Source organism: Vulpes lagopus, chromosome 11 (assembly GCF_018345385.1).
Source record: "Vulpes lagopus strain Blue_001 chromosome 11, ASM1834538v1, whole genome shotgun sequence".
Lineage (NCBI taxonomy): Eukaryota > Metazoa > Chordata > Mammalia > Carnivora > Canidae > Vulpes > Vulpes lagopus.
In genome coordinates this window covers 93,197,085-93,224,286 of record NC_054834.1, presented here as the reverse complement: position 1 = coordinate 93,224,286, position 27,202 = coordinate 93,197,085, and the positions used below count along the sequence as shown (strand labels likewise).

The window sequence follows — 27,202 nt, the reverse complement described above, 5'->3', positions numbered from 1 at the left end:
ACATCGGGCTCTTGGTGCATGGAGCCTGCTTCTCCCTCTGCCTGTGTCTCTGCCTCTCTCTCTCTCTCTCTGTGTGACTATCATAAATAAATAAAATTTAAAAAAATTTATAAAAAAAAAAAATAAAGGAGACTTGGGGATCCCTGGGTAGCTCAGCGATTTGGTGCCTGCCTTTGGCCTAGGGCATGATCCTGGAGTCCTGGGATTGAGTCTCACATCGGGCTCCCTGTGTGGAGCTTGCTTCACCCTCTGCCGGTGTCTCTGCCTCTCTCTGTGTGTCTCTCATGAATAAATAAATAAATATTTTTAAAAAAATAAAGGAGCCTTAAATAAGATATGATAACTGTGTGCAATATACAGAAATTATTTGGATCCTGATTCAAAGGAACATACTTTAAAACAACAATAAATCCATTTCTAGCAATTTTTATGATACGACTGACAATTTAAATAATGGGTAGTTGATTCTATTAAGTATTCTTAATTTTCCAAATATGATGATGATATTAGGGTCATCAAAAAAGAATTCTTGTCGTTTAGGTTAATTACTGAAATATTAATGGACGAAAGAATATGATATCTGGGAATTGTTTCAAAATACTGCAGTAGTGGGAGTAGCTTTAGAAAGACTTATTTATATATGTGTGTATACACGCACACACACATAATCAATGTTCTTCTGAGCTAAAGTTCAAAATTGAATTAAAGCATTGTCGAGGAGGAGAGGGGCAAACTGAGATTAGCTTCTGGTTTCATAACCTATGCCTGGAAAGAATACCTTATTAAGAACAGACGGCTCCCCTAATAGAAGATAAGGTTTTGCTGTAGGTTTTTTTTATACTTCTAAATATGCTTTCAAATTTTCCCTACTTCTTTGTCATGATGATATTTAAAAAGTAAGATACTTCATTGCTATTTTATGAAATGATCAGATGCTTCCCTTATGGTTGTGGAGTTGCGGCTGTATTTGCATGCACTCAAATGTCAATTCAAGTGCTTTGGTTATACATCAACAAAACCACGCAGGCCCCAAGTATTTCTTGTGCAAAATACTTTGTCAAGGCCTCTAAGAAATACAAATAATAAGGGAACAGACTTGGCCAGCAACAAGCTTGCAACGTCTGGAACAATTGTTGCTTTTAAACCTAAACATCTTTATCACCTAGATGCACCAGATTCATTTCGTTTTCAAGATACGTGGACACTATTATAGTCATTGAAATTTGTGGAATGCTATTAGTCTTTCTGATTTTCTGAATATAATGTTCTTGTCCTGCTTGAATATAATTAAGTAAACTTGGCTTTTCGGTGGTTGTTTATTTTGAAATGCGAATTATTAGTTTGAAAGCAAACTGCCTATAAGCTAATTTGAGCGCAAAACATCACATCCTGGGAATGGAAATGTTGTTATTAAATGTTATTAGTGAAACCTACCAAAAATAACGATACGCTTTTGTTATAATAGCCTATTGAAGTTGATTGGCTGTAGACACAGTAAAAGATCCACAGTAAAAGATGAGGTTTATCTGGCCTAACATTGGTTAGCTTCCAGTGGCCCTCTGGTGTCTCTCTTAACATTTGTTAAATAATTGTCCCAACTGAACTTCGTTTCTTATCTTTACAATGTGCTGCCTGCCAGCTTCTTAAAGCAGGGGGCTGGCTTCTCCAGCTTTTCCCAGATCGAGAGCCTTTCCTTAGCTGAAGTGGGGCTACAGAACTTGGGTTTTGGCTCTGTTCTGTCCGTATGGAGGCTTGTTTAACATTTAAATGAAATCCCAATAATTCCAAGACAATTTTTTTTTTTACTACTCCCTTAGTGTTGTTATTAAATGAAAGTAATTTAATCTCATCAGAGAAGATAAACAGAAAAAACATTCTTTATTTAGCAAATCAGAGTAATACAAACCAAGTTCAGTTTAGTTTGCTAAGCATTACACTGCAAGCATTAGCCTCTTTAATCCTCATAACAACCCTAATAGTTGTTAAACTGTAAACTAATTTATAGTTGAGAAAACTGAGACCAGAGAGGTTAAGTATTGATGCAATTTACTTACCTAGTTATGCAGACCTAGATCTTTCTTACTTCAGAGTCCATATTAGCATACTCATAATTCCCACTATGATTTCTCATATGATGTTTGTGTGTCTCCGTGTTTTACCAAAACACAGTATCTCATATATATTATTCTTTCTTTCTTTCTTTTTTCTTTCTTTCTTTCTTTCTTTCTTTCTTTCTTTCTTTCTTTCTTTCTTTCTTCTTTCTTTCTTTCTCTTTCTTTCTTTCTTTCTTTCTTTTTCTTTCTTTCTTTTTTTCTTTCTTTCTTCTTTCTTTCTTTCTTTCTTTCTTTCTTTCTTTCTTTCTTTCTTTCTTTCTTTCTTTCTTTCTTTCTTTCTTTCTTTCTTTCTTTCTTTCCTGTACCAGCAGTGGGGAGGGGCAGGGGGAGAGGGGTAAGAGGCTCCCCCTGAGCAGGGAACCCCATGCTGGCTCAATCCCAGGACCCATAATCATAACCTGAGCCAAAGGCAGTTGCTTAACCGACTGAACCACTCAAACATCCTTGTCAGCTGCTTTTAAAAAATTCACCATAAACTTATCTGCTATCAATAAATATACCTTTGTTCAGTAAAAAAAAACCCAAAAAGTTGTCTTGTAGTCCATCATATGGGCTTGCTTCCTAACCTCCTCATAAATTGGGCATTTAAAATCCTTCAATTTTTCATTATTATGAATAATCCTTCAAAGAACATGTTTTTTTAAGAATTTATTTATTTATTTATTTGAGAGCACACACAAGAGCCTGTGCTAGTGGGGGGAGGAAGAGGGACAAGCAGACTCCATCCTAACCCAGATCTGAATGTGGGGCTTGATCTCACCACCCTGAGATCATGACCTGGGCAGAAATCAAGAGTCTGCACTTAACCGACTGAGCCACTCAGGTACCCCTGAAGAACATCTTTGAATGAACATCTTCACATACCTCTGTTGTTAACTTAGAATAAATGCCTAAATATGTACATTTAAGCATGTGTATATGGTTGAAGTTTATGGTAGCCATTGCGAGAACAGACAAACCTCCCCATATCCATTTCCATGTGTGTAGTCTCTTCCCATATTGACTCTGGGTTTGGCCATGTGACTTATTTTGGACAATGGGGCATCAGCAGAAGTGATACAAGGGCAGGGTTGAAACTGGTGCGTTGGAGCCTGCCTGTTTGTAGTGCTGTCACCATATAAAATCCGGGCTCAGTTGCTAGAGTCCTATGAGACAGCTGTCTGCAAACCCCCAACCATCAAACCCCTGAGCCCGTCTCAGCCCATCAGTCTTCTGTTAGTACTTGAGACCATCAGCCATCAGATGACTGCAGCCTGGTGCATGATCCCCTGGTGGGCGAGACCTCTCCACCACCCAGCACCACTCCCACCGCTCAAGCCAGCAGAGCCCGCCCCAATGCTTACCCCACAGAATTATCGGTAAATAAAATGATGTTTTCAGCCATTAAGCTTTGGGGTAGTATGTCATTTAGCAAAAGCTAACTGATATATTTTGAATAGCAGATACTTATTTTAATGCAAGGTCATTTGCAAGTCCAAGATGGAGAGGACGCTGGGAGGGCTTGATAACATTACACCTGGTAGTAAGTGTTTTCTTAGTTTTTCTCATTATCAGGTCATCTAATATGATTTTTAAATATGCAAAGTATCTTTTAATTTCCTTGGCATTTCCATTAACTTTGCAGTAAGTTTATATGTCTACCTATTTAAAAAGCAAATTATTTGTGGTTTTCTGGACAATGTTCTATATTTGCAAAGAGTTAAAAATTATTTAATCATTTCTATAATAACACCAATAACTTTTAAAAATGACTGTCAGCCATGGAAAATAATCCCATTCAATGAGAGTTTTAAAGCTTAACTTTTTTTTCAGCCTGGAAGCTTTCATCACTTTTCCCCTTTTTCCTTATAATTTGATTTTTTTGGCCAGAAACTAACCAGATACGGTTTTGTTTTTGCTGATCTTCAATCTTTACACTTCAGAATTGTTCAACTCCACATGTTAATTTATTTCAATGACGACTGCTCCAGTTTTTTTGGCTGTTTCTTCCATGGGGAGACTTATAATTCTTATCTTGTCTCTATTTTCTATCACTCTTTATTTATAATCTCTATTTCATCATTTTCATATTTTTGTTTTCTTCCTTTACAGTCTGGAATAATTTCCACATTTATGTAATATGTCACTGATTCCATTTCCTATAGTGTTGGCTCATTGTTTATTGCTTGCAATAAAGATTTTAATTCTGATAATACATTTTTTTAGTTTCTAGTTTTTCTTCCTTATCTCGATCTATTATCTTTCCAATCATTGTTTTGTCTCCTCATATCTTTTACTTCTATTTCACTTAATCTGTGTCTTCCTATTTCTTTTCTTTCTGTTCAAATTGCTGAACAGTTCTCTCAATTTGTGTGTGTGTGTGTGTGTGTATTCTATAGAAAGTCACTTTCAGATCTGTGTACCTGTATTAGTTTGCTAGGGCTGTCATCACAAAATACTACAAACTGGGTGACTTCAACAACAGAAATGTATTTTCTCACCATTCTGGAGGCTAGAGGTTCAAGATCAAGGAGTGGACAGGGTTCATTTCTTATGAGGTCTCTCTCATTGGCTTGCAGATGGTCACCCTCTCTTTATGTCCTCACGTGGCCTTTCCTCTTTGCTTGCTTAGACATGATGTCTCTGTGGGTCCAAATCTCTTTTTTTATAAGGACATCAGTCAAATTGGATCAGGGCCCACCTTAACAGCTCCATTTTAACATAATCACTTCTTTAAAGGCCTTGTCTCCAAATATAGTAACATTCTGAGATACTGGATATGAATTCTAGGGGGACACAATTCAACCTGTAACAGTACCTCAGTTGTAAAAATGATGTTCCTTTTTCCTCGATGCTTAGCCATGAAGCAAGAAAGCTAGGTTCTTGTTTCAAGTTGTTGAAGAATGAACCTCGCGGATAAAGGAGAGTGAGTAAAGCAACAGAGGTTTATTAAGCAAGGATACAGAAAAAGAATCTACTACTAGAGACTCTTCTGGGTTTTAATCCACATTTCTGACAGTCAGCTTTTAATCTCTTGTTGATAGCCCCTTCTTTGGCCCAACCTTAAATGATGGAGTCCTTCAGGGAACAATTGCAGGATTTTTTTTTTTTCTCATTTTATGCTCTTCTAGGGGGGTTTTAGATCCTTCCAAGCCTGTAAATACCACGAATGCTCCAATTATTCCAAAATTAACATCTCCAGTCCTGTTACATGTTGAATTCCAGACCCAATTGTTACTCAACATTTCTCTTACTATCTCACAATATACCAGAATAAACATATTAAAAACCAAATACTTAGTTCTCATTTTTACAGTAATTTTTCTCCTTAGTGCTTTTCTGTGTCACTAAATGACACTTCTATCCATCTAGTCATTTCCTCCAGGGATTTTGGAGTCATCCCTGACTTAATACTCCTGACCCCCCAAAACTGTTAGAGTTAATAATTAATAAATAATAATTAATCATATGTATATATTTCTTGAAAGTGGCCAATTCTTGACAACTCTACTACTATCAGTACCATAGGCTGAGCTTCCATACCGTATTTTTGCTTGTATTACTCTAATAGCCTTCTACCTGTGTCTCTCCTTCTCAGCTTGCCACGCACAACTCACCCTGTCATTATCGTGAGTGTTTAAGAGCACAAGTCAGATCACATCACTCTTCTATTCAATCATAACTCATTAATGTGGCTTTTAAGGTTCTTACACAATCAGCCTTCCACATACCTGTCCAACCATAAGCCATGCCATGCTCTCCTTTTGTCACCACTCTTTAGCCCTAGTGGTCTCTTTTTAGTTACTTTAATCTACAAGTTCTCTCTTGCCTTAGGATTTTGTATGAGCTATTTTCATACAACTCTTGTCTTCTTCCTCCCACTCTTTTCCTGGACAATTCCTTTGGCCTCCCTTACATAGGCCTTCTCTAAATTCTCAATCTAAGTTAAAATGCTCTGACTCTCCCACAGCCTCCTGGACTCTTTCCTAATGGATCTTATGACCTTTTCTATGGTTATTTGTATGATTATCACTTATTATTGTTTCTCCTTAGGACTATAAACTTCATGAGACCATGTCTTTTTCTCATCTCTATCCATTGTGCCTATCAAGATGCCAAGTTAGTAGTCACTGATAAATATTTATTGCATGAATAAATTAAAGAATGGGTAGATTAGGGGCCAGAAGCAGTCTTATCCTGGTTGTTTCCAAGGAGTAACAAGCAATAAGTGTTTCCTTTGTGCCTGATTCCAGCAACGAGAATAAACCCATAATTTCCCTTGTTTTTCTCCCCCTCATATGTGTCAGGAATGTGGTTTGCTTTGTTCAAAAACTTTGCCCTGGGATGGTGGAACTTAACACCAAGATGAGCCAAGGGTGAAAGAGGACTCAAGATGAACTGGTAATGGCCAATGAAAAAGGAGAAAAGCCATTGGATTGCTTAGGAAGTTCAAAAAGCTATGGGTTTATAAAAATGATTTATCAGAAGTGTTATAATAATATAAATGAAACAAAAAGACAGAAAAGGACACTGGATTTAAGACAAAACTCAATAGCTGTGTCAAAAAAAACGTAGCTGCAGATCCTTACAAGGGGCAATAAAGAAATGTGAATCCAGTGGGAGTGTGAAGAAAAGAGAAAGTAGTTTCTCAGAGTTGGAAGTTATCAATAGTTTCAGGGCTTAGAGATTTAAGGGTGACAACTGAGAAGCAATGCTGGAAATCATGAGAAAGGCTGTGCAAATTGCATTGTTGTGAATTTTGTCCCTATTATGACATTTACATGTGAATGTTTTAGAATTTATGATATAATGGAAGATACTAAAAGTTATAAATGGGGTTTCACGCATGAAAAAGAATAGGTATTTTTTATTACACTTTATTCAGATACCAGTTTGATCACACATGGTCCAAGAACACTCAAACAGTACACTGAATATGATCAGATGTTAACGATCGGTCCTCAGACATTATCACCAATGATGCCACGCTTGCCCGTGATCTCACTGATATAAAACCACAAACATATTTTAGTGGTCACCAAACCAGTCACCACTTCCTTACCTGTGAGCTGTTGTAGCTACCAGGTTGAGCACTATTGATGATTATTTTTATTTTTTTCTTTTTTAAAGATTTTATTTATTTATTCATGATAGACATAGAGAGAGAGAGAAAGAGGCAGAGACACAGGCAGAGGGAGAAGCAGGCTCCATGCCAGGAGCCCAACGTGGGACTCGATCCGGGACTCCAGGATCACGTCGTGGGCTAAAGGCAGGCGCTAAACCACTGAGCCACCCAGGGATCCCCCATGATTATTTTTCAAGCTGTAAGTAGTTGCAGGAATCTCAGCAGGGTTTGGAGGAACTAGCTCAACATTAAAGTTGTGCCAAAAGATGGCTAATCCAGGCTTTGAGTGAGTCACAGCAGCATTTACCAGCACCAGAGCCTTCTCAGTGAGGTTTAGGACAAATAACACTATGGTTCTAGGATGAAAAGTTTGTCACCCTGAGTGGCTGGCTGATTAGGTATAGATATATTCCAAGATTAGTTATTTTGCAAAACCAATAATAAGAAAGAGTTCCAGGAAACAGGTGTGGGGGAGAGAAAAGCTTAATGCTTCAATGGTAAACTTGAATTGGCAGTGACACATCAGGAAACAGGGTGAGGGATGAGGGGGAAGTCAATAATCATTTAGGTGGGGGCTCACTTGGAAAAGCCATGTTAAGTGACTGGAATGAAGATTTGAGATGAATCATCAAGGAACTGTTGTGCCCAAGATTGCGAATCCGAGAAACCACCAAGGAGCCGACACCGATGCAAGCACATGAGGGTTTATTAGCAAACTCGAGCTTGGGTCCAAGTATACCCGACACAGTGGAGCAGGGACTTGGACCCCGAGGGGGGTTCTAGCTGTGGTTTTTGGGCTGGTCTAGGGGATTTCCAGAAGGGGTGGAGGAATTTCTTCATTCCTATATGGGGGAAAGGGTGGGGGAGTATCTTAAGCTCCGTTTTCATTCCAATATGGGACTTTCTGTCAAGGGCATTCTGTCAAGGGCATTCTGCGGTTTTCCCTGTAACTGAAGTAGGGTGAAGATCAGCTCTTGTCACAGGGGCCTGAGATGGCTGCCGAAGCTAAGATGGCTGTACTTGCGCTAACGCTAAACTCGAGGTGGCATGGCCTTAATTTTCTCAGCCTCCACATTTCCCCCCCTCAGAGGAACCTGAGGAAGGACCCAATCATGGGTCCAGGTTGGCTTCAGTAACAAGGTCCAGTGGTTGGTATTGCTGTCTGAGTACCATGAGCTGAACTGTACCGACTCTGTCTCCGACAAAAGTAACTAATCTATTGATAATGCAGGGCCCGAAGGTAAGGAGGAGAAGGAGGATAATGAGGGGTAAGTGAGGACGGCACAGTCTTAGCTTTAGGGGATTGTCCTTGTCCAGTTGGCTTTTCCATTCTGGAACAAAGTCCTTGAGAAGGGCGTGTGGGTCCGCTGGCCGGACGTGGGCGTAGTGGACCCAGGGAGTAATCCCGGCGACCTTGAGAGCGGTGGGAGTGGTCAGGATCACGATGTAGGGTCCCTTCCAGCGAGGTTGAAGTGTCCGGTGTTGGTATCTCCGCACGTACACCCAGTCACCCGGCCGATATCGATGGGGGTCCGGGGGTGGCCCAGTCTTGTAGAGGGCCCTCAGCTTAGGCCACACCTGCTCATGGGTTCATTGTAACATTTGGAGGGAGAAAGGGAGTTGGTGATCATCAAACTCAGCAGTGCCTCAGGTTTTAAATTGGGGATAATAGGTGGAGGAAGGCCGAACATGATCTCGTAGGGGGTTGTTCCCATCTTATATGGGGAGTTCCTCACCCTATATAGGGCGAAGGGGAGGAGAGTCATCCAGTCCCCGCCAGTCTCCAGGGCTAATTTAGTTAAGGTCTCCTTTACTGTTCTGTTCATCCTCTCTACCTGTCCTGAGCTCTGGGGCCTATATGCACAATGTCATTTCCAATCTGCCCCAAGTACTAGTGCCACTCCCCGTGTTACCTTAGAGACGAGTCCTGGTCTGTTGTCTGATCCAGTCTTAACAGGAAAACCATACCTCGGTACGATGTCTTCCAGCAGTTAGTTTCTTGGTCACGGTCTGTGCCGTTTCATGTTTGTGGGAAATGCCTCTGTCCATCCTGAGAAAGTATCTACAAACACTAGTAAATACCTGGATCCGTATTTTCCAGGTTTTACCTTAGTGAAGTCCACTTCCCAGTAGGCTCCTGGGCGGTCCCCCCAGACTGGTGCCGGGGTTAGATCCATGGGCGGTGGCATTAGTTAACTGGCATGCGTGGCAGCTTGCCACAATCTGCTCCATCTTTGCTTGAGAGTCTTTAATAGTGATCTTTGCATGTCATATGAGGACTTCCATCCTTCTTGTCCCCATGTGAGTACCCCGAAGCATCTTGGACAGGCCTCGCCATCCTGGTTCTTCTGGCAGGATGATGCTGGAGTCTGCGGCCCTCCACCAGCCTCACAAGCACTGGGTCATAGGCAAGCGTTTGATCCAGGGTAAGTCAGCATCAGTATAGTTGGGGGTGTCGGGCAGGGTGGGTGCCCCCGATCGGGTCTCCGTTTTGGTGGCTCCAGCTGCCCAAGCGTGTCTCACTCCTCGGAGGAAACTGCTGCGGTCCGTGTACCAGGTGACGACCGCGTTCTGCAGTGGCTGGGCCGAGAGATCCCGTGCACCTGGCTGACCGGCTGTGGCTGTGGGATCCTCAGGACGGTTGCCTTCCACGCATCCGTCAACCATCTCTGTCCATCCTTTAATTTGTACCCTAGGTAGCTCACCTCTGCTCTGCAGACCTGGGGAAATGTCCCCGAGGTGTGGGCATGGGGTTGGAGCAGTTAAATGCACTGGGGATGGGAACAGCCACCAGGGGGATTTGCCCAGGGCGGCCCAGAGGAAACAGTGGGACAGACTGCCCATGCCGCCAAGGCTGGCGAGGGAAGTCTCATCCAGGACAAGGGGGCCTGGTCCTGAGTTGGGTTAGTCTGTAGGTGGGTTTGGAGAAGTTGTTCCTGTGCACCTATGGGGTGAGTTTGGTTACATAGGGTGGTTTGGAGAAGTTTGTTAAAACCTTAGAAAGTTTTTTTTTAATTATTTTTTTCCTGTATATTAATTTTGGTTTTTGTTTTATTTATTTATTCATTTGTTTATTTATTTTTAATAAATTTATTTTTTATTGGTGTTCAATTGGCCAACATATAGAATAACACTCAGTGCTCATCCCATCAAGTGCCCCCCTCAGTGCCCGTCACCCAGTCACCTCCCACCCCCAGCCCACCTCCCTTTCTACCACCCCTAGTTTGTTTCCCAGAGTTAGGAGTTTCTCATGTTCTGTCTTCCTTTCTGATATTTCCCATTCATTTTTTCTCCTTTCCCCTTTATTCCTTTTCACTATTTTTTATATTCCCCAAATGAATGAGACCATATAATGTTTGTCCTTAATGTTATATAATAAATAATATTAATGTTATATAATATTATAAATTTTTGAAATAAGTCAATTTGCCGATTGACTTATTTCACTCAGCATCATACCCTCCAGTTCCATCCAGGTCGAAGCAAATGGTGGGTATTTGTCATTTCTAATGGCTGAGGAATATTCCATTGTATACATAGACCACAGCTTCTTTATCCATTCGTCTGTCGATGGACACTGAGGCTCCTTCCACAGTTTGGCTATTGTGGACATTGCTGCTATGAACATCGGGGTGCAGGTGTCCCGGCGTTTCACTGCATCTGTATCTTTGGAAGGTTTATTTTTTTAAAGATTTTATTTATTTATTCATAGAGATGCAGAGAGAGAGAGAGGCAGAGACACAGGCTCCATGCAAAGAGCCTGACGTGGGACTCGATCTAGGGTCTCCAGGATCATGCCCTGGGGCTGCAGGCGGCGCTAAACCGCTGCGCCACCGCCACTGGGGCTGCCCTGTATCTTTGGAAGTTTTAAAGCACATACCTAAATAGGATTAAAGACCCGATAAAGGAAAAACATACAAACTGGTTTTTCTGGGCAGGCAAAGAGAAAACAACTCTTTAGATTTTCTCATCAAGAGCAGACCAACAAATCAAGGAAACTTTTGAACAGAAAGCCGACTTTCAATCTTACACCCTTGTATTTTAAAATCCATTCACTTCGATCTTAGTCTGTCCTGACCACACCTAAAATTCCTTTCCAAGGATTTCCCTTCACCAACCTTCTATACCTTCCTTTGCATTCAGAATTTGTCCCTAGCCATTTCTTTCCAGTCAGTCTCATTTAGTACAAAATTGCTTTTTTACCTTGAACAAAAATATATTCCCATTCCTTATATTTTTCTTACACATCTCCTTTTCTACATACAGAGTTGCTTCCTTTATTGCCATCGGTCTTATTTTGGCAGAGGTGTTCACTCTTAGAAACCTTAGTCTCCAGTGAAAACTAAGGAGCAACCAATTTTGAACTGTCACACCAGAACTCTTTAAACGGCAAATTTATGAAACAGTTAAGTACAAAGCATGTTCTCCAACAGATTCAAATCAACGTTTCAGCACTTTTTCCTGTTTGGAAAAGACCTAGATGTCCAGTGAATTTAATCCCATTTATCATTAAAGTGTAACTAAGGTTTCAGGTTACCAGAGACTTTGAAAGGTATCTTAACAATTACCTATAAAACTTGGAAACAGACAATTAACCATAATTTTAGCCATTTTTTTACTAACAAATTGCAAAAAGATAACAGAGCTTATATGACCTTCAGTAAACCTCAATAGAATAAAAGTTTCAGGCTTAGTAGTGATAATTTTCAAGACCTATTTACTATGTCCCACCTGGATCCACTTAAAGTCAATCAATTTACTCCCTATCATCAATTTTTACCTGAGACACTGGTGGGGGAAATTGGAGGGGGCAGTGTTAAGTAATTGGTGGTCTTCTTGCTCCTGGCCAGGGAGGGGAGAAGGAGCCGCTATGGACTGGCCTGTAATCATTAGTGTGGTTTCCACACCGGCAGCAAGGAGTGTTCTATGCCGATTGGCAAGGCCTCGATATACCCGAGTCCAGTAGTTGCCGTATGTGGGGTGTGGTTCCGCTATGAGAGGCATGGGGTATTGGCGGGCCCTGACAGGGTCTGCCCCTGGCTTTAGTTCTACGTATATGGCCGGTCGGTGGGGACCAGCCCAATTCCTCCAGTTTCTGTCCAAGCTTGGGGAAATTCCCGCAGCCAATGGTCAATGTCAGTCATTGGGGCTGAGGACGTTTGGTGGAGATGGTATTCGTCCTCTAAATTCAGGACAAGCACCTGAATCAGGTGACCCTCCTTGTTTAGGATTTTTGCCCCTTTGGGGTGGAAGCAAATTTGTGCCCCCATCTTGCTGAGCAAGTCCCAACCTAACAATGGGTAGGGACACAGCAGGGATGACCATGAACGAGTGGGATACCTGGCCCATGCCGAGATCCCCAGTTCTTCGGGTAGTCCATGAGTACTGTTTGGTGCCCGTGGCCCCTTGCACCCATGATGTCTTGCCTGCCAATTTCCCTTGGGATTGTAATAAAACCGAGTGTTGTGCCCCAGTGTCCACTAGGAATTCAATGGGTTGCCCCTCCACTCTGAGATTTACCCTTGGGCTTGGGGAGAGGTGCCGAACCCCGACTCCCCTAGTCATGCAGCTCCTCCATTTCCAAGATCTTGGCAGGGGCCTTAGGTCTCTTGTTAGGGCAGCTTTTCACCCAGTGGCTTTTCACCCAGTGGCCCTCTTCTTTGCAATAAGCACATTGGTTTTTGTTCGGTTTAGGGCGTTCCCGATGGGGACCAGGGCCATCCTCCTTACCTGTCCCTGAAGCCAGCTTCTTCAGGTGCCTCGTCTTTCCTGTGGGTCATCCATGGTTGTGGCCAGCAGGATCTTGGCCAGGTTTCGGGTCTTCCGGTTGCTTAGTTTAGTTTGTTGTTCTTCCGGACTTCCTCTATTATTATAAACTCTTTCTGCTACTATTACTAAGTCCTGCAGGCTCTTCTCTCCTAGTCTCTCTACTCTTTGCAATTTTCTTCTGATGTCTGGAGCGGCCTGGTTAACAAAGACCGTGATAATTGTGGCCTTTTTTTCTGGTGATTCTGGGTTCATGAGGATGCACTGCCTAAAAGCCTCTATGACTCTCTCTAGAAGGCTGCTGGACTGTCGTCCTTACCCTGTCTCACACCATAGACCTCGGCCAGATCGGTAGGCTTGCGCGGCAGCCTGGAGACCTGCCAGTAGAGTCTGGTGGTGGACCCGAGTCTCTCCTTACCTTCAGCTGAGTTGTGGTCCCAGGTGGGGCGGGATAAGGGGAAGGTGGTGTTTATGAGGTCTAGGTTTTGAGTCGGCTGTCTGTCCTCTCCCAGGACAGACTTCCAGGCTTCCACCTGAATTCGTTCTCTCTCTTCGGTGGTGAAGAGACCTGCAAGAGCTGTCGGCAGTCCTCCCAAGCAGGCTGGTTGGTAAAGAGAACAGTATGTAAAAGTCCAATTAGATCTTTCGGACTATCCAAGAACTTGGCATTCTGAGTTCTCCAATTCTATAAATCACTGGTGGAGAACGGCCAGTATAACATCAGCTGTCCATGGGTCTCATCGGGGGCATGGAGGGAAGGGCGGTGGAGTTGCCGGCCCCGCGTTAGGGGATGGGGGTGCCGGGTGGGTCCCTCCACGTGTTCCCGCTGCCGCTGTCACACAGGGAGGGGGGCGTCCCTTCTGCAGCCCCCCCCGGGTGCCTCTGATGAGGGGTGCGAAGGGGCAGGGGGTGCCTAGTAGGGCGGCGGGAAAATCAGGTCCTCCGGGAAGGAATCCTGCAAGACCAGATAAAGGGGCGCTTGGGTCGTAGAGTCGGTCTCCTTCTTGGCCTTTTGTGGGGCTAGAATCTTGGGAGGTCCTGCTTTGGGGGGTAAAAATGGTTTTAGCCAAGGAGGAGGATTCTTGATCATGTCCTGCCAGGCCAGGATGTAGGGCACCTGGTCAGGGTGGCCGTTTGGTTTATCCCTGAAGATCACGGCTTCAACCTGTAAGATAATAGGTAGGTGGAAAGTTCCTTCTCGGGGCCATCCCATGCCAAAGGTTGGCCATTCTGTCAGTAAGTTTGAAATTTCCCTCTCCGTATGTCTGTGCTCAGATTGTGAGCTCTTTCCCTAACATCAGAGAAGTGGGGGAGCATCAGAGACAGGGGGTGGTTTGTGTTTGTGTCTGCCCCATCATGTCCCTGTCCACACCAAGGCACAGTTAGGACAGTTAACACACAACAGTTAACACAGCAACTCAGACAAACGTTCCAGTGCGGCCGCGGAGACAAAACAGAAAGTCAACCGAAGGGCTGGCTGTCGGCCCTCCTCACAGTTGAGGACCCCGTCCTCCCTGCAGGGGCAAGGGACCCCTGGTCGTCACTGAGCCAGTGTCGACCTAATACAGATTGGAATTCCTACAAGTAGAAATACGGTAAGGAGCACTCAGAGAATATGCGCGCAACAGGTGGAAAAAGTTGAATGCTCACCATGCGTGGGACCCACTGGGTGGGGTCCTGGGGGTCTCTCGGATCCCGGATGAGCCCCCAAATGTTGTGCCCAAGATTGCAAATACGAGAAACCACCAAGGATCCGACACCGATGCAAGCACACGAGGGTTTATTAGCAAGCTTGAGCTTGGGTCCAAGTATACCCATCACAGTGGATCAGGGACTTGGACCCTGAGGGGGGTTCCAGCTGGGGTTTTATGGGCTGGTCTAGGGGATTTCCAGAAGGGGGGAGGAATTTTTTCATTCCTATATGGGGGAAAGGGTGGGGGAGTATCTTAAGCTCTGTTTTCTTTCCGATATGGGACTTTCTGTCAAGGGCATTCGGTCAAGGGCATTCTGCGGTTTTCCCTGTAACTGAAGTAGGGTGAAGATCAGCTCTTGTCACAGGGGCCTGAGATGGCTGCCGAAGCTAAGATGGCTGTACTTGCGCTAACGCTAAACTCGAGGTGGAATGGCCTTAATTTTCTCAGCCTCCACAGGAACCATTTAGTTGGATTGTTTTTTCCTTATTTACTCTTCTTACTTAATTTCTTATGTCATATTCTGAATTCTCTATGATAAAATCTGCAGAATGTGTAAAATTATGTGTGTGTATGTGTGTGTGCCTATATTTCCTTGAGAAGTAATGATGCAGTGTAGTTTCTAGAATGATCTAGTAATGTTAGGAGAGAGATCAGTTAGCATATATCTAGCTGCATATCCTAGTAATTGGTGACATTAGTAATAAGAGCAATTATTTCACATTATGTGAAATATGGAGGTATTTGGTTTCAAGTTGGTTCAGTGGCCTAATCCTATCATAAAGGCCCAGGGTCTTTCTATCTTTTGCCCTATTATTCTCAGCATGTCGCTCTTCGTTTTTTGGTATGTCACCTCATGGTCACCAGATATAATTCCTTGAGGTCTGATTTGGAGGGAAATACTATAACTTAGAATATAATGTGTAATGAGTTGTGCTTCTACTTGTTGCTCTTGCGAGTACACGTGTGCACACACACACACACACACACTCCATACACATTTACTTATACTAAAAGACGTATACAACAGTCCAGAAGAAAAAAGAACTAGTAAGAGTGATTTGTACATGCCCATAAATGACATGCCCATAAATGACATGCACATATGTACATGCCCATAAATGACAAAGTCCCAAAATGAATTTCTGAGAACTTAGGCAGCCACCCTTCCATACTCAATAAGGAAGTGAGAACACCCCAAGTCAGTTAAAGTGGGATGGGCTGTGGTCTAAAGGGTAAGCATGCCTGACCACATCCTGGAAGAGATAAGTTATGGACTCTGCCATGAGGTCTACTGAAAGCCCTGGGCTGAACTGGAAGATTCCCTAGTGTTATGGCAGCAACTCAACATTTCTAGCAGAGTCAGATGTAGGTTTAATTTGGCTGCAGGTCCTTTATTTTATCCTACCTTAGTTTGAGGTTTGATGCTCATGACCCGGGTTCCCTAATTAATCACTCTTAATCATTGTTGTTTAAAGTTGGGGCATTTTAAAATGTGTGCCTAGACAAGCGTTAGTGAGAAACAATGAATTAGTGAATCAGGTGTAGATAGCTCCTCACTTTAAAGCAGTGTTTCACAAACTAAGTTTCCTGTGTGTTAAGGAGTCACCCCGAGCTAGTAAGAGTGGAACAGGGGGACTCTGAATGGCCATTTGCAAGAAAACAATAAAAATAATGTGCCTTCAATTTTTTCTTCTTAAAGCTAAAAATATTAGGATACCAACATCCACTTGGATTGAAAAGCTTACTGAAAAGAGAAGTGGATTTTGGTTTTACGAGACTATTAGATAGTTGCCCAAAGATATGATTGACTAATTTAATAAAACTGGTTCCTTGTTGCCAAGGTATGTTGTCTTAAGAATGAATTGCCTTGCATTAAGCTAAGGAGTAGTAGAGACTCTCTTACACTCACACATTATTTGTAAACACTTGGAATAGATCATTATGACCTATGCTTGACTGTGGTTTCTGAGACTGATATATATATATATAATCACTTTAAGAAAGGAGGTGTCCTGGGTGATATTGAGACATGAAAATCCAATCTTCCCAGAACCTCAGCAAGCTTGTCCCTCTCCAGTGAGAAATGAATTCATTTTACAGTTCAAATGACTATTCGATGCCATAGATACAATCACTCAGTAACAAATGTTCTGTAGCAGGATTGTCTCTGATTTTCTTTCTCTCTCTCTTTCTTTCATCTATTCTTCTCCCTTTTCCAGTTACTAATGTTCCCTCATAATTCTTATGAGCCTTTAGGGAAAGATACGAATGAGCACGCTCAAAGGTATGAAAAGATTTGCTCATGAATGAAGTCTGCATTTTTGTATTAGTTTTCCTCATTAGAGAGGGAAACAAAAATAGAAATTCTGGCCAAGTACTGAGAGCTGAAGAAGATAAATAGTTGTGGATTTCAATGTATTCCATCAGAGAATTGTGAGCTACTACTTGCTGAGGGTGTGATGAAAAAGTCTCATTTGGTGTTGTTAATTCTATAGGGGGAGCATAAGACATCTGAAAGTATACTGAGGTGACCCAATTCACTATTTTTAATTCTTATCTCCACAGCCATCTTAAAGGAACATGACTTGAAGACCATAATGAAGTGTTTTATGTGCCAAATATTTTACTCTAAATTGCTAAACAAGTGGGGGTCTGGAGGAGTCCCAGGAGCCAAAGCCAAATATGCCATAGTGTTGGCACAGACTGTACAAGGAGCCAAATGGGACCCCAAGGGCTGTTCAGATCAGAGCCAGCTTTTGGGAGAAGTGGGGCCAAGGCCACAGGTCTGGAGTAGAATGGGGCTGTCTCTTGATTAAGGACCATTGGGCCACACCACCGAGGAAGAGCTTCAAGCATGACCCCATGGGACTGTTCTGTGTTAGGACAAACTAGGTTGCAATGCAGAGACTTCGAATCCACAGAAATTTTGCCTGTGATATCCAAATGAGGAGTCCATATTTTTTGCAGACATTAGAGCCTTCATGGAGAAAAGCATTGACTGAACCCCAGCTAATATTTGGAGAGCTTTCAAAACCTCCAGATATATTAAAAAAATTTTTAGTAATATAAATTCTATTAAGCATCCTTATAGGCATTACTTTTTGTCATATACTTTATTCTTTTCATTTAATAAATTGTTTATTAAAAATAGTTTGCTTTTATTGTATACAGTTTAGAAGATGCGGGAAAGCACAAAGGAGAAGATAAAACTCATCCACACTGACGTTTTTATAACTTACATATTATCACATTTATATTCTCATGTTTTTTCTTCTTGTCTTCCTTAAATGGCTACAAAACAAAATTAGGAATATGCTGATTTTGGTTGACACAAAATATACAAAATTCACCTAACTGCCTGCCTGGAGAGGAATCACAGGATAAGGAAAGGGGAGGAGAAAAATGCACAGGTCATTGGTTTGCAGTGTTCCTACTACACTAACACTGAATCATCCCTGCATACTCAGAGGACCGATCTTTTTTGGATATCACTGACTTATTTGGAAGGGTTTCTGGGGAAATTGTGCTATGAATATCTAATCATGGATATCAATCATGGACCCCTTTGACTAGACAGAATGAGATTGACAAAGTTCACTTAAAAAAAAAATCTTACACCCGTATTTTTCAGGGCAGAGCCAGCGAGACTCATGATGCAGTATGATTAATCATTAGCATGGGGCATGTTGGGTGTGGGGTGAATATCCCACATGCCATCCAGATAGACGGAAACAGACTGACATCTCGGACTCAAAAGGAAAACTTACCCATTCCAGGGCACACTCCTTGGAGGTCAGATCAACTGGCACTCCTGCTGGAGGAGAAACTGCTCTTCCCCACATCCAAAATTCTTTCCCACATGCAGCATGTTTGTCCAGGATCTGTGGCACAGGTGAGTTCAGGCAGACTTTATCACCCTGTAAAGATGGTATCACTACTTCCATTTTACTGATGAAGTAACTGAGGCTAGTGGAGATTAAGTAACTTGCCCGAAGTCAAATGACTGGAAAGTGAATATAAATCGTTGTGATTCCCAAGCCCATCTCCTGAGATTGGCTACCTTTTAACCAAACCTCCTGAGTACACAGCTAAATCTCACCTCCTAGTCTCTTTGGCAGTTAGATCTGACCATGTGACAAAATCCTGGCCAATGGTTTATGGATGCCACTTCTAGCTTTGGCCTGTGGAAACTGTCCATACGTAATACTCCATATTTTCTCCCTGGCTGTGTGATGGCTAGACACCAATGTCTAAGACCTAGAAAGTCACCCGTTGAGGAGAGCAGAGGCTCTGTCCGCCTGGGTCCTTGACTCGTGGAGCCGAGCACCTTCTCTGGCCATCAACTTCTCTTCACTCAAAGACTGTTGAACTTGATATGAGTGGGAAATGATTACTAGTATCATTACCTTAATTAAATCTCATCACAAGTAAGTGACCGAAGCAGGATATGAACCCACAGAGCTTGCTTCAAAAACAGAAAGCTACCCAAGGAAGTGCTAATTCATTTTCTCTCTACTAGTCTTTATGCCATGAAAACAAACCCAGTTATATTATGCCAAGCTGGGTTTTCACAATTAATACTGATTTTTCAAGATGGTAATAACCAAGCAGAAGGGTCTGTCATTGGCGTACATGTGCAAGACTTCCTCGGGACTGAAGCTCCAGGCTTAGACTCTCTGCAACTTGTCTTACTGGCATTGAAAACTCTTCTTTGCCTGTCCTCACCTACCTCAGTGAACTTAGAAACCACTGTTTGCCAACAAACAAAACCTCCCACGGTTGGTTTAATAGTCTCGTCTCTCATCTGGTTCTTCTTAATATTGTCTGTGTGTGTTCTACACCCATGCGCATACTGTGTTCCTGACCACACCCTCCTCGTACTCTGAGACACAACTCAAATTCCCTCTCCTCAGGGACTCTTTTTCCTGACCCCAGTGATGTGTCATTTTTAAAAAAATATTTAAGAGATGCATTGAACATTCTGACTTTTGATGCTGTTCTGCTTTATTTTATTCTTAATTGTTTTTTATGTAAAGCTTTTTCTTCCCTTTAAGATTTGTATGTTTTCAAGGACACTGACTCAATATGTACAAGTTGGCAACCAATGAAACAATTGATGTGGTATCTTGCAAATAGAAGATGCTCAATAATTTGTGTTTGAATGATTCAAAAAATGAAAGTAATAGTGGTTTCTTTTGTTTCTTCCACTGTGCCCAGAATGGTTCTCAATACCATTTCTCCCCCACAGTACAATTGTTTTTGAACAATTGTTGGCTGAATTCTATCTTCAGCATTTGGGACCTTCCCTGAGGCGTTTTTGGGTATGAGTTTGAAATATGGTCCAAATCGGTCTAAAGTGACCTCCAAGGTCCTATGATAGGGGTTCTCAAACTTCAGCATTCTGAGTGCTACTCCAAGAGTGTTTATTCAGGATATGAAGGATGGGCCCCAGAATTTATATTTCTAACAGCTAATGCTGATGCTGCTGGTCTGGTAATCACACTTTGAGAACCACTGCTCTACTGCCATTGCAATGATACCATTGACTACTGCTCCCTCTCTTTCTTACTCTGCTCCAGCTATACTGACTTCCTTGTGGTTCCTTAAACATAGCAGGTGCTCCCCTGCTCCAGGGCTTTTGTACTTACTGCTCCCGTAGATTCTCATGTACTTGGTCCCTCACCTCAGGTCATTTCTCATATATCACCTTCTCCAACCACCTGGTTTAAAATGGCAACACTCCTGCTCACCTCACAAACACATGTTCGCACATACACATACTCCCTTATCATATTCCTTTCCTATAATGTTTTTCTCCATAGTATTTATCACCATCAGCACATATGTTGTGCTTGTTATTTACTATCTACCTCTCCGCCCACCCACACCAGGATATAGGATTCCTGAAGGCAGGAATTCTCATCTGTTTTGTTCATATTTGTATCCCAGAGGTTAGAACAGGGTTTGGCACACAGTAAGCACTCAAAAAGTGTTTCAGTTAATGTTTTAACTGGAGGACAGTAGGGACCATAGCCCTACCTATTTTTAGACCATAAACCATAAAGAAAGCTCACCTGCTGCTGAAACACCATAGGAATGATTAACTTGGCATTCAGCCTGTCCTGCCTGGTTGAGAGCCAGAGTTGAAGGAGCAGAAAAAGATGTTATTAAACCTCCAAGGGGCTCAGGACAGGTCATTGCTCTGTCCTCAGTTTTTGCATCTACAAGATGATGTGGTTGAACCAAATACCTGCAATATTGTTCCCAGCTCTAGAACTCTCTTTCTGTCTTTAATCTTCCTGTACATCTACATGTCACACCAAGGAAAGGCTTAGGTCACTAGGACCAGTGAGAAGCTCCTTTTCATCCTGTGGGTGTTATCAACAAATTCACCAGAACCAAGGACACAAAATTCTACTGAAAATCTCCTCCCAATCAAGGCTACAAACCCACAGTTGTGCTATCCTTTTGGTTTTATGTAGCGCAAATTTCTTTGTTCTGAGTCTTAACTGGTGCCAAACCCAATATTACTATATACATTTGTGTTGCCTCAGAGGTCAACCTGTCCCAGGGCTTCTCAAACCAGCAGACAGAGGAACATCTTAGAAATCTTTCCTATGTTTGCTAATCTTGATGTATGGAAATTTTATTATATATATTTTTTATATTTATTAATATATATTCATATATTTAATATATAAATAAATATTTATATATAAAACATATATAAAATATAAATATAAAGTATAAATTATATGTATAATACACAAAATTTAGAGCCAAATCATAAACCATCCTATATATATATAGATTCCAGTAGAGACAAATGGTAGTGGATTTTTAAAGTTCATGACTAAAAAATTTTAAGTTGTGAAAATCTGATCTTATCATTATTTGATTTTCTTTTCTGCAAACTGAGAAGCACTGGCCCATCACCTGCATTTTAGAGCCTGGGATAGGTTAGCATAGAGTGGTTAGGAGCACAGGCTCTACACCTATTAGTTGCAAGACGGTGGGTGGGTTATTTAACCTCTCTGTGCTTCAGTTCCCTCCACTATAAAATGGAGATGATGATGATGATAGCACCTAACTCCTATGGTTATTGAGAAATCCAAACAAGGGAATTTCAAGAAATTCAAATCAAGAAATACAAACTAAAACTCTCCAGCTGAACCAGGCACCCAATAAGAGCTTGGCCAATGTTGGCTATTATTATTATTTTTATTTTTAAGACTTTATTTACTTGTTCATGAGAGACACAGAGAGAAGCAGAGACATAGGCAGAGGGAGAAGCAGGCTCCAAGCAGGAGCTCGATGTGGGACTCGAACCTGGGACCCCGGGATCACGCCCTGAGCCAAAGGCAGATGCTCAGCCACAGAGCCACCCAGGCGTCCTGATGTTGGCTATTATTATTCATCGCTGCAGGCCAGACTGAGGTGCCCTTAGGAAGAGGTCAGCTCAGCCAGGGAGAGATTAAAAAAATAAGTGCATTTGAGAAAATAGAAGAATTAACAAGGGAGAGGAACAGATAATGGAGAGCAGAAAGCCACTGGAGAAGCTATATGTGTTTATTTCACTTGGATTTCTGTTCATTTAAGCCTTTTAAAAAATCATTTCTCTCTCCTTACACAAGGCTTCCTCTGGTGGGCAGAGCCTGAGGTCATTGACTGTGGAGGCCAGAGTGCAAGGGTCAGGTGAGTATTCAGTTTTGAGCAAAAGGCTGTTTCAGGTGTTGTTCCAAGTTATCTATCTCCATGCAACCCTGGGCCTGGGGCAGGAACACCGGGGGCCTGCAATGTAAGGATTTCCCAAAAGTAGTCTTTCAAATCAACGGGAAAAGTTTTGAGGTTTTTTTTTTTTGCTTTTGGTCTTGTTATGTTTTAAAGTAACTTCCTAAGACTAAGTCTATGGAAAGAAGAGCTGGACGTGGCCAGGATCAACACTCTCGCAGGCTGGGGGAGGAAGGGACGCCAGGGTCTGTGTCTTCTTTCAAGGGAATCTGCATTTTCCAAAGCCTGTTGGCGCCCTCACGCGGCTTCCCAGGCATACTTTGGGCTTGGGGTTATTGTTTCCAGTGTGTTCAACCTTTCCTCAGATGTCCCTGAACTGTGCGTAGGCTGGCCTTTGGGGCATTGACCTGTCAGCAAATAGATAATGTTTTCAAAAAAGCTTGAATTCTGTTCAGCGTTTTATAAGGATGAAAACTGAAGTGGGAAAAGGTTGTAAAACCCTTTGACTCTCCATGGTGGAGTGGCTCGTTTCTCCGGCTGCCTCAAGTTCATGTTCACAGGTAAGTGACTTCTACCCTCTACAAAGTTTGAGGACTACGTTCTGCAAGTCCACGTGCTCCAGGTTCTACTTGGTGGGGTGTTGTGTTTTGATCCACTAAAGGCTTGTCATGCGATAAACAATACTATGATGCTTCAATAGGAACTTGCCGAGTACGTCGATGATGTCACAATGTGATAGGTGATACAGATGGCTCTTGGTCACTGTCTCATTTATAGCAATACTACTTTATGCATCAATTCTCTCGAGAATGTGCGAGTGGGGGTGGTATATGGGGTGTGTGGTGCAAATGGGTGAATGGATTGAATAATCTGCCCAAAATAAAAATACTAGTGAGTGTTTAAATCTTGGTTGTATGAAAGCACAATTCTGTTTGCACAGAAAACAAATTCCTGTCCCAAAAGCTGGTGCTGGCTTAATATAGGACTATGCCGACTTGATCTTTTCTCCCACACCATGCTCATTTGCTCATTCTCCCAGTTTTCAATAATTTAGATACTAAAGAATATGGGCTCTGCATGTCTGGCTGGGGGGTGGGGAGTTGGTTTCTAGAATCTTAATTTCCCTCTTGTAGGTTTCCCTAGCTAGTAGAAATGCTGCTGCTGATTTGAACGTATCAGTCAAATATCATTCACACTGAAGACTGGGAATAGAGTGTGGTATTTCCAAGTGTTTTGAGAGAAGAATAGCTTGCTAGACATATTAGAAATGACATGGGCTGTACACAAAATTCTTAATATTGGGATCCAACAATGGTTATTATACTTGTGAGGTGTTAACTTATTTACAAGTTTTTGTTTAATAGAAGTTGTTTCTGTGTGTGCCTCCCTCCCCCACCTCAACCCCACACATCCCTCACCCCTGTAGACTTGGGTACCCTCCTCCTCTGCTCTGTAACCCTCTGCCATTATCTCTGGAGCCTCTGTTTCCCTGCCTGGGAGTTCCTGTTTACATTCCCTGCCCCCTACTTGATTGTAAGGCCCTTGAATAACATGTGTGTCCTTCTACTAAGGGTAATGGTGACAAATATTTGCTATGAATGTTGCAAATAGGTTAGGAAGTCACGTAGGAAAAAAACCCTGCTCACTCAGTGGTTTTAAAAGACACTGAAATTGAAAAAAAAAAAAAAAAAGAAGAAGGAGAAAAAAAGCCCAGGTTCCATTGCAAGAATCAAGGGTCAGAGTTGTGTGTTGCTTTGCACAGATGGGAGAACTATGGGCGTGGAGATCAAGAAAAGCTGGGAGTAATGCTGACGTTAGACTTTCTTGTTTGAGTGCAATTCTTCAGTCTTCCATTTCATTTCTTTCCCTTGTCCATCAGCTGCAGTCCTCGAGGCTAAAGGGGCCTCCTTTTTATCCTATCCTATCTTCCACTTTGTTGGAAGGCATAACCCACTTACCTGCAAGACAGTATTTTCCTATTTTTCTACTTCTTAGCATAAACTAATATTTCTTTCCTCCTTTTAATGATCCTTGGGAGAAACAAATCATTTGCTGGGTTTAATAATATCAAAAGTGTGCTACCTACATTTCTGCATGTCAGCGTGAAAGACATTTAAAGAGCTTTTAAAAAAAAAAATCAGAATTTGTGGCTTAGGAGGTAACTTTCAAATTCAAGGGAACCAGGAGCAGTTCTGCTTTTCTGAGAAGCCAAGGAAGGGGAGTATGTGGTGCTGGTGACCTTGAAAACTTTTATAAAAGGAGAAACCTCACAAGAGAAAAGCCAAGGAGAATATTCACCGTGTGATGTGGGGTGGGGTGAAGGCCACTCTACTCCTGAGCCTGGCCTAGTACTCCTCGCCGTCCCTCCAGCTTCTCAATGGCCATTAGTGCATTTAGATTCTCCTTATTATCTTGGCCTGGATGTAGAACAACCTCAGCCTCTTCCTCCTGAGTCCAGTCAAAGCAAGGCCAACATGTTTCAAAGATAGTAACTGGGGGGAAATGAAATGGAAAGCAGAACCAATCTCCCCAGAGACAACTGAAAACCTGGTACATGATATAATAGAGGAAGCATCTCCTAAAGTGACAAGAGCCTGGGCACCAATGGCTTGGCTCTGGGGCAACAGAAACCTATTTCTTTGAGTCACCTCCGGTCTATCTGCCCGAGAGTGAGGTGAACTGTCGGGTCTGTGCTCTACTAAACGAGGGTGCCTGCTTGCCTGGCCTGGAAGAATTTTTGTCCTTCCCAGCCAGATTTCCTAGTCCCTGTGCGTGTGGGCTCTCAAGTTCCAAGCCTTATCAGAGTGTTGGTGTTTTTTTTTTTAAGTGTAAAAATGATCCTATCTTTATCTTGCCTAAAACTCTTTATTAGTTTCCTTGCCACTGGGATAAGGTCCCAAGTCCTCACTGTTAGAGATGAGCCCCGAGGAATCCAGCAGCCACATCCTTCAGAGATGTGCATCCACTTTCCCTCACGCTCACTGGACATTCTTCTGTCCTAAACCTACGTGCTCTGTCTCGGGTCTGAGCCTTTTCATGTACTCCTCCCTGCCTGGGAAGCTGTTCTCTCTCCCGTTTCCTTGGCTAATTTATCACCCTCATCTCCTATGAGGAGATATCCCAGGATGAAAATGCTCTAGCTCCAAAGTCTCCTCCAGTTGCTCAGACAAGGGCAGGGCCTCCGCTTGAGGCTCGTGGAGCTACCCATGCCTCCCCTTCCCTCACAGTCACCACGCTTGTCCTTTCTCATATAGCACCTGTATTTCCTGCCGCACTATAAGTTCCATGAGGACAGGGCACATTAGAGGGCTGGTGCCCTCCATATAGTTTTAGGTTGGGTAGGTCAGGTTCTCCAATATTTCTCCCCAGGCACCAGAACTGTCTGGAACTGACCTCATAATACAGGAATCGGCAAACATTTCTGCAGAAAGCTACACAGTAAATTTTTTAAAATTTTATTTATTTATTCATGAGAGACAGAGAGAGAGAGACAGAGACAGAGACAGAGACACAGGCAGAGGGAGAAGCAGGCTCCATGCAGGGAGCCCGACGTGGGACTCGATTCTGGGTCTCCAGGATCACACCCCGGGCTGAAGGCAGGCGCTAAACCGCTGCGCCATCTGACTGCCCTAGAAAGTAAATGTTTTAAGCATTGGTGGGTGGTGGGGGATGTAAGTTTATCTCTGTCACAACTACTCAACTCTGCCATTGTAGCACAAGAACAGCCAAAGACAATATTAAAACTAATGGACATGATGGTGTTCCAATAAAGCTTTATTTACAAAAACAGGCAGTAGGCCAATGCTCCTATTATAGCTGTATCTTCAGCCTGGAAGGATTCCAGCCTCTGAGAGAATTATTCTTCCTGATGTGTTTCTTTTCTCTCCTCTTTTCCTTTCCTTCTTTCCTTTCTTTCCTTTTCTTTCTTTCCTCTCCTTCTCTTTCTTCTTTCTTTCTTTCTTTCTTTCTTTCTTTCTTTCTTTCTTTCTTCTTTCTTTCTTTCTTTCTTTCTCTTTCTTTCTTTCTTTCTTTCTTTCTTTCTTTCTTCTTTCTTTCTTTCTTTCTTCTTTCTTTCTTTCTTTCTTCTTTCTTTCTTTCTTTCTTTCTTCCTTCCTTCCTTCCTTCCTTCCTTCCTTCCTTCCTTCCTTCCTTCTTTCTTCCTGTTTTCTTTTTCCGTTCTCCTGCAGCATCAATAGCCAGACTTTTGTCTTGAAGTTACACTTAGCAGCCTTGATGTATTGGCCCATGGTGGGCACTGACATTTTGTATTCATTGGATTTTTGGTTTAACCCTGACATGGTTTATAGAACTCTATCTCGACCAGTTTTGATAACCTCAGGCGCCCCATCCCCCATAGCACTTCTTATTTATCCCTCTTTCTGGGATTTGTCAATGTCCTCAGTTCTCTCAGGTGATCCATCCAGGATCTCCTCCCCTCAGTGGTCTTCCAGAATATTGTTGCTAGTGTTCTAAAGTAGAAATATCTGAGATGTGTCTACCAGGAAAGGTCAGGAGACTGTCCTCTATGTTGATAAGATTACACATTTAATCAAAGAAAAGAAAATGTCAACCCTGGATAGTTAAACAGAAGCACAGATAGTCTGCACATAGACCACATGCCATTTTAGTAGAGAGGGACAGTGATGCTGGTGTGGACACTTAAGAATTCTTGGGGTTTCCACAATTAGGTGGCCAAAGTCTGCCAGCCAGTGCTTAGAAATCTTGATTTCTGACTTTCAACTAGACTTCCTGGGTTTATTGGAAGACCATCCTCCGGGAAGACTTGAAAATCC

The 27,202-nt window shown here is 42.4% G+C and overlaps 1 protein-coding gene across 1 annotated transcript in view; it reads left to right on the top strand.

Annotated features, from left to right (window-relative positions):
* The first annotated feature begins 22,741 nt into the window (after window positions 1-22,741).
* The window catches only part of ABCB11 (ATP binding cassette subfamily B member 11), a 91,430-nt gene continuing 86,969 nt past the window's right edge, over window positions 22,742-27,202 (top strand). The window contains exon 1 of the mRNA XM_041722109.1: window positions 22,742-22,969. The gene's annotated coding sequence lies outside the window, so the exon portion shown is untranslated. The remainder of the gene's footprint in view (window positions 22,970-27,202) is intronic.